Here is a 10,089-nt window from a genome sequence, read left to right on the forward strand (position 1 = left end):
ATCATAAGCATGAAAGAAAACCTTTGCTATTCATCTCCCTCGTCGCCGTCGGTTAAATACAAATACCGCCAGCACTCTCCCGTGTTCACGAAATTTTCATTCAGTTCAATGTTCTTTCCTGCCCAGAGCTGCTGCTGTTTCTTTGGGTAATTGATGAGGTAATCTGTTGAACGTATTTGCAGATTCGTGGTCTATTCAAAAAAGATGTTTGGAAGTGATATTTCACCGCTATTTGTTTTGATGTGCTTATCAATCAAGCCAGACTCTTTATATTGGCAATACAGTATCATGAATAATACGAGCAACAATCAATAAAATAATTCTTATTCACGTACACGTCCTTAGCCCTGACCAAATGCAAGAACGGATATTCAGGATAAGACTGTAGTATGTTTCAAGATAATTCAGTGTTCAGTTTCTGGCCTCCTCTGTAGAGTAGATCATCCAATTTATAGTCACTCTCACATTATGGATAAACTTTATAGTTGCATGCATAAATATGACTTAGGAAAAAGCCTAATCGACTCAAAAGTTAAGTATTCTAGCTGAGGAACCACTGAAGGGCCTTCTTCCTGTAAAACCTCGAGGACGTCAGAGAGTTTCTTTGTTATAAAATATTTCAGCAGCAGTAGTACTCAGTGGAGCATCTCAGTAGCAGCAAAAGGCAATCCTGATAGTTGTGATAACCATTAGGGTTCCAAAACCTTCCCTTTGTGCAGTAGCATCTGCTTTTGAAGATAAATAGAAAAGTGAAATGAAGAAACTAATGATTTTTTCGAAATATGAAATCTCCTGAGGACATTATTTAATGGTGTGTGATCAACAACACGTATTTCAGTACAGTTTGTGAATAGGATGACGAAGGAATATTATGAATAGACTGATAAAAAATTCACTGGATCATAAAATATTGAAAATTATTTTCATTGTACCCAAGATTTTTGTGATAGTATTATAGAGCTTTAGCAGCAGATTAATTTCGATTTGTGTCAATGAATGAATTTCATTTAATAATTAATAACATTAATTCAAGGTGAGTTGCTTCATTTATAATCTTATTACAAACACTACCTTATAGGAGATGCTTCCGATGAATCAGATTTGCATAAATCATTTGAACAGGGATACGTAAAGCCATATGTTTGCAGTACTACCATGATACATTTATTACAAGATCCTCTGCTTATTCATTCAGTTCTTTTGTTTTTAGTGGCTCTCAGTATTCATATCGCTTCTGCTACCAATAACAGGGTTCTGGTGTGACAAGCTCGTCCTTTGAAGGGTGTTGGGGGAAGTCTGGTAAACTAAGCAGAAGCATTCCTGTGTCGTGCTTCGATATCCCGAATCCAGACTAGTTGGTGTAAAAAAACTTCTAATTATGTTTTCTATATCTCGCACCAGTTTTCGCTTTCCATTACAATATGAATAACTGGTTTTCACTTTCCATTTAAACTATGAATAACTGGTTTCGGTTATCCATATTTTTTATATTAAATGAAATAATGAATAAATAAATAACAGTTACAGAAATAATTAATAGCCACTTCTCTAATCCCACCCCTACCTCTGTATATAAAAATGAGGATTTTCAGTGGCTCGAGAGACACTAAAACTTTCCACGACAGGTATTCGAGGAACATGAGTAAACTCCCACGATATGCGATGTTGAATTTGAAGCAATTTTGATGTCTGGCCTCTCATTGTCGTTTACCTGCTACGTTCAACACATCTTTGAATAAGTACTTTCTTTTTGTTTTTTTTTACTTTAGTATTTCTTAACCTGAGGTCCATTTAAACAATAAGTTTCTTCTTTTCTTTGTTTTCCCTGTAAGTTCAGTATATCTTAGTTTTACCAGACCACTGAGCTGATTAACAGTCTCCTAGGGCTGGCCCGAAGGATAAGATATTTTTACGTGACTAGGAACCAATTGGTTACCTAGCAACGGGACCTACAGCTTATTGTGGGATCCGAACCACAGTATCGAGAAATGAATTTCTTTCACCAGAAATAAATTCCCCTGGTTCCGCGTTGGCAGAGCCGAGAATCGAACTTCGAACCACCCGATTGGTAGCCGAGCGCGAAATGCACTCGGCCAACGTGGAACTGTCCCTGTAAGACAGTTGTTAATCTTCTTAGAGCCCTTGCTCACTTTCTCTCGTTATTTCTTATTACGCAGTTATTCTTTCCTCTCTCACAATCTTCCTACATATCATATCCTTCCTCGTGTCATCCTATACGTGATCTTCTCTCCCCCACACAGGGCAGTCCACGATGTATTGTCTTCTTTCGTTTCTGACACAGGGTATTGGGCTGCATCCCCATGCCCCTAGCCATTTACTGACCTACCCACCTCGCAAGATGGCGAGAGTGTTACTATTTTCTTGGGATTCTACAACTGTGAAAGCGTGGCTGTCATTGGCATTTCTTCGCTCGAAGGATTCCACAGCCCGTTTCAAGGTGCTCCGCTGACTTAGGGTACAATGTATATTGTACATCAAACCTTTGAGACTTTCTATATGCATAGATAGATAGATATAGATAGATATGTATGTGCATGTACAAATAGCTACACACTACATTCACCTGCCCTTAAGACATCCAGGAAGCACTAGGATATGAATGCTAGTACACCCGAAGTAGAATGAAAAGGACCTTCCTAAATTGCTCTGCCTACCATGGAAACCGAACCCTGTTGGATTAAGACACGTGCTAATGTATCAAAATTGTTTAAGTAGTAGGCATTAAAGACGAAACATATCTTCAACCTTGAATCAAATAAACACTAATGAAGCTAGAGGGCTGCAATTTGGTATGTTCGATGATTGGATATTGGATGATCAATATACCAAATTACAGCCCTCTAGCCTCAGTAGTTTTTAAGATCTAAAGGCGGACAGAAAAAGTGCGGATGGACAGACAAAGTAAGAGACAGATTAAGTATTTTCTTTTACAGAAAACTAAAAAACACTCAGATACCGAAAGGGAAAAGAAAACAATCAAAGCTCCGGTTGAGACAAACAACAATTCCACTTCCAGGATGATACTGGAGATTTCGAAGTGACCAACAAGGAGCCTTGGGAAGGAAATGGGGAAGGAAAAGTCATTTCATGTTATTCCCTCTCTTATGTAAAATACTTTTCCTGCCTCTCAGTTCTGTAGTTCTTCTCTTCCACGGAAAAGTAACCAGCTTAATCTGCCTTTTGTTATCAAGAGCATAGAATTGCAAGACACTAAAAAAATCATAAAGGTCCTCTATATTCAAAGAACTCTTCACTAAATACTGTTTTTTAGAAGCTACGGTACGTCTCTTCGAAAAGGGCTATGTATTTTCAGGCAATTTATATATGCTCACGGATGTTTTCAATAAAAGTATAAAACAGAAAATTCAAGCTTTTCTTTATAAAAAAAAAAGTGACATCAGAGTTAAAAAGCGATTTTCTTATGCAAAAGAACTTGGCTTAAATTTTGACGAGCTCTGACATATCTACCGATGAGCAGAACTGTGAGGAAAATATATTTCGTGGAAATTAGAATCTTGTTAGAAATTACACTGAATAAATATCAATAGAAGGTGAGAATAATAATGCTCCAGAAAGAAGATTAGGATCAGAGATACATTAAAACACTTTAGTTTTCTAAAGAAGAAATATATTGGGAACAACTGTCTCCAGAAAGATGCCCAGAATTATGAAAAAGAAGCAACTCTTACTAAGAGGGAACAAGGAAAGGATGCTAAAAAGCTGAAGTAGTTGGCAAAAGTTAAAATGAATATATATATATATATATTATATATATTTATATATATATATATATATATATTATATATATATATATATACAGCATTATACACTGTACAGCAAACTCGATTGCGCTGAAGAAATTTGGGGGTCATTTTTTACCTGTTCTTTTCATAATCCCGAACTCACGGATTACTTGAATTAGTAAGAAAGCTTCGAATAATGATATTAAACTTACAAAATAATCTTAATTTTGCTATAAATGGTAATCTCTAGTCTCTAGTAAAAAAAGACCAAAAGTAGAAATATGACACTTGTCACTTTCTTTTCTGGGCAAACTGGTTGACGGGAAGAAATGACATCAGTTCAAGTTAATCTTATCTCCATTTTGTTCTTAGTCATTATTTCTTGTCGGAGAGAATGACCATTTTGCCAAAATTCAAAGTTGCCACTTTTTGTTGAGGTATTTCTGGATGTGCCAGAGGCAGAAACATTTTGTCACCGAATATGTGACCATAACATTAAACAAAGATGCCACATGCATTCAAAAATTAATATAAAGTTTGAATAACTGACTCAGGACAGACACACTGTTCTCGGGACCAAAAAAAAAAAAAAAATGAATTTGTTTCGCAAAAGGAAGACAGGACATAGATCTGGAAAACTGTTTGTAATTGGAAACAGAGCAAACAAAGGGGCATTACATTAATGTTGAATATAAATTGCAATTGATCCAGTTCACTACCGCGACCTATTACCAGATTAGAGAACGAGTAAGCCGGTAGAACATAAAGAGAATACTTAATACCCTGTCAAAATGCGAGTGGATCATGTTTGTCCGCCCCGGTGGGAAACGTGGTGTCAGGAACGTAGGTTCGTACATATTCGCATCGACCGTGCAAATTACAGCGGCGGGCCGCAGCGTACAGTTGCCCATGAAGCTCTTAAATAAATAAACGTCAGAGCTTAAATAATTAAAGACGCGTCCTCGTAACAAAATTGAAAGCCTTTTGTTTGTTTTATGCCCACAATCAAGCAGAAATAGAATAGAAATAGGATACAGAATTTGTAGGTCAAAAGCCACACTGGGACCTATGAGGTCATTCAGCGCCGAAATGGAAAACTGACAATAACAGTATAACAGGAGGAAAGCCTCGCAGTTGCTCTGTGAATGAATTGTCAGGAGAGGGTGGAAAGTAAGATGGTAGAAAGAGAAAATGAACTGAGGTACAGTAAAAGGAATGAGGGGTTGCAGCTAGGGGCGTGAAGGGAAGTTGTACAGAATCTTAAGTAATGCCTACAGTGCAGAGCATGAGGTACACTGACGGCACTACCGCCCCTACGGAAACAGTCGAGCAGAATTTATCTGTATTTTGTGAATAAAAATGCGAACTTTTTCCCATCTTCTGGAGACGGGAAATCTCTGAGAAACAAGTTATCAGCTTAAATGAAGCGGAGAATTTGACAAATCCGAAGACTACCTTTAGTTTATCTTAATAACTCGAAGGCGGAGTTTCAGATACGTACCGATGCTTAGTAATCTGATTTCAGGAGACTGATTCATTTTTGTGATAATACGCAACACTCTTGTTGCTTATTTATTTGTTTCTATAATGTTATGGCAACACCCAGCCAAACCTGTCGACTTATTAGCAATAGAATAGAATATAGAATTTAAGCCAATGAACGAAGCCACTGAGAACTATGAGGTCATTAAAAGCTGAAACGGATTTTGACAGCAAAAGGTTTTAAATGGTAACAGGCGTAAAACCTCGCTGTTGCACTATTACAATTTTTTCAGGAGAGGGTGGAGAGTAAGATGGAAATGAATATGGAACGGAGGTGCAGTAAAAGAAATGAAAGGGGTTGCAGCTAAGGGATGGATGGACGCTGCAACAGAGTGCAAATAATACTACAGTGCACCACATTAGGGGCACTAATGGCCCTAGCCCCCTACCGAGGCCGACTTATTAGACAAAAAACTTGTCATAAACCTGAAAAAATAAGAATGTATTTTATACATATTTCTTATTGAGTGAAAATTGCAATTTTATAATCAACTATTACGAGCAAGTTTCATATTCTCATTTCTCAAGCTCAAAGACCTAGAATTAAATAGTTCTTCGTCCGTTTTACGTCAGACCATCGTCAAGTCATCATTAGGTCGAGAGATGATTAGGACGGGAGTATCTCCATTTGACCTACATGGAATGACCCCCATTTATAATTCGGCGCTGAATCAAACCAAAAACAGGCGACGCAGTTCTTCGTGTGAAGTATATAAAAAAGATGAATATGATGATAGACCATTGTCTATTATTATTATCATTATTATCGTACCTATTCTTGTTCATTAATTTTTGTCTTTACTATCTTCCTTATTTCAGTTTTCGTTTCCATACTTCCCTTGAAACATAAAGGTTCTCCAAGTGGAGTTGCAAGATGGAAAGGAATCAAGAAACCGGGAAAATCTTCTTTTTCCTTTTCCTCAACTCAATAAACTGAATCTGTGGCGGCTGTCGCATCAAATTTCAATCAGGAAACCAGGTTAACTAACCAGCTGGAGACGAAGGGATTTTTATCAAACCTCCTGGTCCTTCGGATTTTCTATTTCGTTTTCGACGTTACGTCCTTCTTCTTATTAATAACTCCACTTTATTACAAGTGAAATTCTCTCTCTCTCTCTCTCTACTCTCTCTCTCTCTCTCTATCGCAGAAAACGCGCAGATCCCACAAATCTAGAACTGAATAGTTAACGTTTTACAGTTGATTATGGCCAACAGGGAACGACTTAGGCTAATTATACACACACACACACACACACACACACATATATATAGATATATATATATATATATATATATATATATATATATTATAGAAGAAAGTCTTCTTTTATTGATGGGCCATTACTATCCATTTCAGGGGACTGCGAGTCATAGTTTTTCTCAAATATCTTTCAAACTAATTATTTGATCGAAATGGTAGTTTGACACTATTAGTTAAGGCGTTTACTCTAGACTTACATGGCTGCTAAACATCGCCAACCTATGCATTTGAACGCCCTTTATCCCCATCCCATCCATCCCTACCTCCCTCCCTCCCCTTCGCCCCCCTCCCTAAACCAGGCCTGACAAGCCAAAGGTACTATTAACAGAAAACGTGGGGAAAAACTAACCAGTATTATGGTTCATTACGTCAAGCTTCGCTACCCTTTTTATTATTAACTCATATTATATGCTGGTATTGAAGAATACCGTGAAAAACGGTATTTATTGCATATTGTAAATTACAGAGGCATTGGGGGGAGAGAAAATATAGTGATACAGAAAGAGTGAGACGGGAAAGGGAAGAGATGGGGATAGCGGGCGTTTCGATTGTATAGACGAGTCCTGCTGACTCATGCGGACTGTGCCTTTAAATGTCAAGAGTAACGCCTTCAAAACTACCATTTGCCAACGTAATATATTATCAAAAATTAGCGGGAGGTGTCTTGTACACAGTGTCAAAGTACCATTTTAATCAAATAATTAGTTTCAAACAATGACTCATAGTCCCCGAATGAATGGCAGTCTTTGAACATAACAGTTCCAACTTCTTATCAACTTCTCCTGGGTAAAAGTGCAATTGAAAATCAAGGAACTGAATGAGAAATAATCTTCAAAAGATATCGTATTGCCATCGGACTAATCTTCAATAAGTCTGTGGATTTTAATGAGACACTGAAGGGAACCTGTGTCATGAAATCGTTACACCATTAATCTAAATAAAAAAAATAAATATTCATCATGAGAAAACCTAATGCTAGTAATTTTCATGATATTTAGTCCCTCAGAATATCCTACATCATGCTTTTATGTGATACTGGAACGCAGACAAACATCGAAGTGATTATGACAAAGACCTTTCCTTGTTAATCTCCTTTTTATAAAGGCAGGCCAGAAGAGCTATAGTCACTGAATAACATATAATTTCATACAAGAGCAAGTGAAGGTTCTGACATTCTCGAAAGAGTTGAAGATTTATGTGAGTAGAGAGAACATTGTTTTAATTCATATCAAATTATTGCTATTATCTCAGTCTAATGAATTTAGTTCTCAAATGTCCCTCGAATTTTGAAATGGCCGGTGAGAGAGGAACTGAGTGGGGATAATCATCTCCGATGTCAACAGACTTTAGGAGGGTAAGCTCTACTGCAATCCGATTAGGAGGGGACTGACAATATAGATTAGTTGGAAAAGGAGAGGAAGAGGAGGAGGACGAACAAGCAGAAAGGCGATGACAAGAGGTCATAGTGGTTGAAGAGGTTGATGTGAGAAGATTTCTGATTATTCTGAAGATGAATGTTTTCCATGAATGACATATTAATTTGAAATGTATTACGATCTCAACTTCTGATGTTATATACATTAGTTATTAAATAGTCTTGTTAGAATTGGTTGCTGCTTCAGCACTACTAATTTTGTAGAGAGTCTTCTCTATTTTTCTGATGACAGCTTTCTCTCTGTTGCTTAGACTGGCGAGCACCGCACCAGAGGGCGTGGTAAAATTCGGTTGAGTCATTTTCGGTGTTTATTATTGCTTATACAATGATCTCTCTCTCTCTCTCTCTCTCTCTCTCTTCTCTCTCTCTCTCTCTCCTCTCCGACGTGACGTTTCGCCCAGATCTACAGGAAATTTTCCAGCGATGACTGCGGAGGGATTGAATTCCATTGGTTGTTGTTTGAGATTAAGCTGGCCTTATGCCATAACATTAAACAACGATGTCAAATTCCTTCAAAAATTAACATATCCTAAATTAATATAAAGCTTAAATAACTGACTGGGACAGACACACTGTTCTCGGGGTAAAAAAAATTATTTTCTTTCGCAAAGGAAGACAAATAGAACTGGAAAAGGTGTCCAATGAGAAACAGAGCAGAGGGGCATTACATTACTGTTGAATATAAATTAAAACTGATGTAGTTGACTAACGCGACCTATTGCCCATATTAGAGAACGAGTAAGCCACTAGAACATAGACAGAAAATTGACCACTCAGTCAAAAATAGCTAAACAAATCAATGAAAGGACAAACAGAAGAAAACGCTTGCAAAAATCACCGACAGACCCCAGGCAACTTGAAGTGACTAAATATTCAAAACTCACTCTCGACGCGACCTTCGGCTACTTTGCAATCGTCCCTTCGTGAGACATCAGTCATTTCCGGTAAATGAAACTGTCGCCTCCAGACGCTTCCTCGTCACAAAATAGAGATTCATGTGATTAATATCAGTTGCCAGTCTTCACGTTTCAGGGTGACATTAATTAATGCAATATTTCTTACCACATGATAAATATTTTTTCTTCACTCATATTCATTCTCGTTCATTTTAATTTTTTGTCTTTTATCCAGCATCCACTAATGGCACAAGTGAGAACCGACATCATATGGAAAATGAACACCTGGACCTCGCAGCGGGAGCAGAAAGAAAGGCCAAGGTCACGAGGTCGGGGCTACACAGGGGAAGCAGGGTCATTAAATGACCAAAGAAGCCTGGACACACACATAAATACAGCTGGATTACATGTCCCGTCATTTTATGGATGCTTGACAATGTGGAGTTTGTGTCCTAGAAAGCTTGTACCTGTTTTGAATATATAGTTCTGCTAGATACCATCCAGTTTGAGTTCCTTTTAGTAATTATACTAATGCACAAAATTAATGTGTATGTAATAAAGTTATATATATATATATATATATATATATATATATATATATATATATATATATATATACATATTATATATATATATATATATATATATATATATATATATATATATATATATATATATATATATATGTATATATATATATATATATATATATATATATATATATACATATATATATATATATAACTCGTATATATAGTTTCACTAGTTTACAATATATATACATAGATTAGTCATTCAAATACGTTTGTTGAAAAATCTGATGCATAGTAGCCATAGGCCTGTGTCTACAAAGCTCATAGATATGAAGACAAAACATAAAGATAGAGTGGCATTTGGAGATGAAAATATTAAAACAAGAGAACAGTGATGATCTTTGAAGTATTATAATAAAACCCTGTAATCAAGTAAAAGGAAGAAAACTTCAGTTAATTTCTCTGACATAGCAGCAGTGCCCGAGTTGTTTGAAGCCTACAACAAGTTGCCAAATAGTGCCAGATGTCACTATTATAAGCTGGATTCCGAAAGTTTGAAGTTTGTCGCAAAACATTTTTGAGTGACCGACAATACAGTCAGGAGTGCTGGTCAGTACCGAAAACTAGACCCATGATAATATACCACAGAACTTTCACT

This window comes from Macrobrachium nipponense, chromosome 3, assembly GCF_015104395.2.
Source record: "Macrobrachium nipponense isolate FS-2020 chromosome 3, ASM1510439v2, whole genome shotgun sequence".
NCBI lineage: Eukaryota > Metazoa > Arthropoda > Malacostraca > Decapoda > Palaemonidae > Macrobrachium > Macrobrachium nipponense.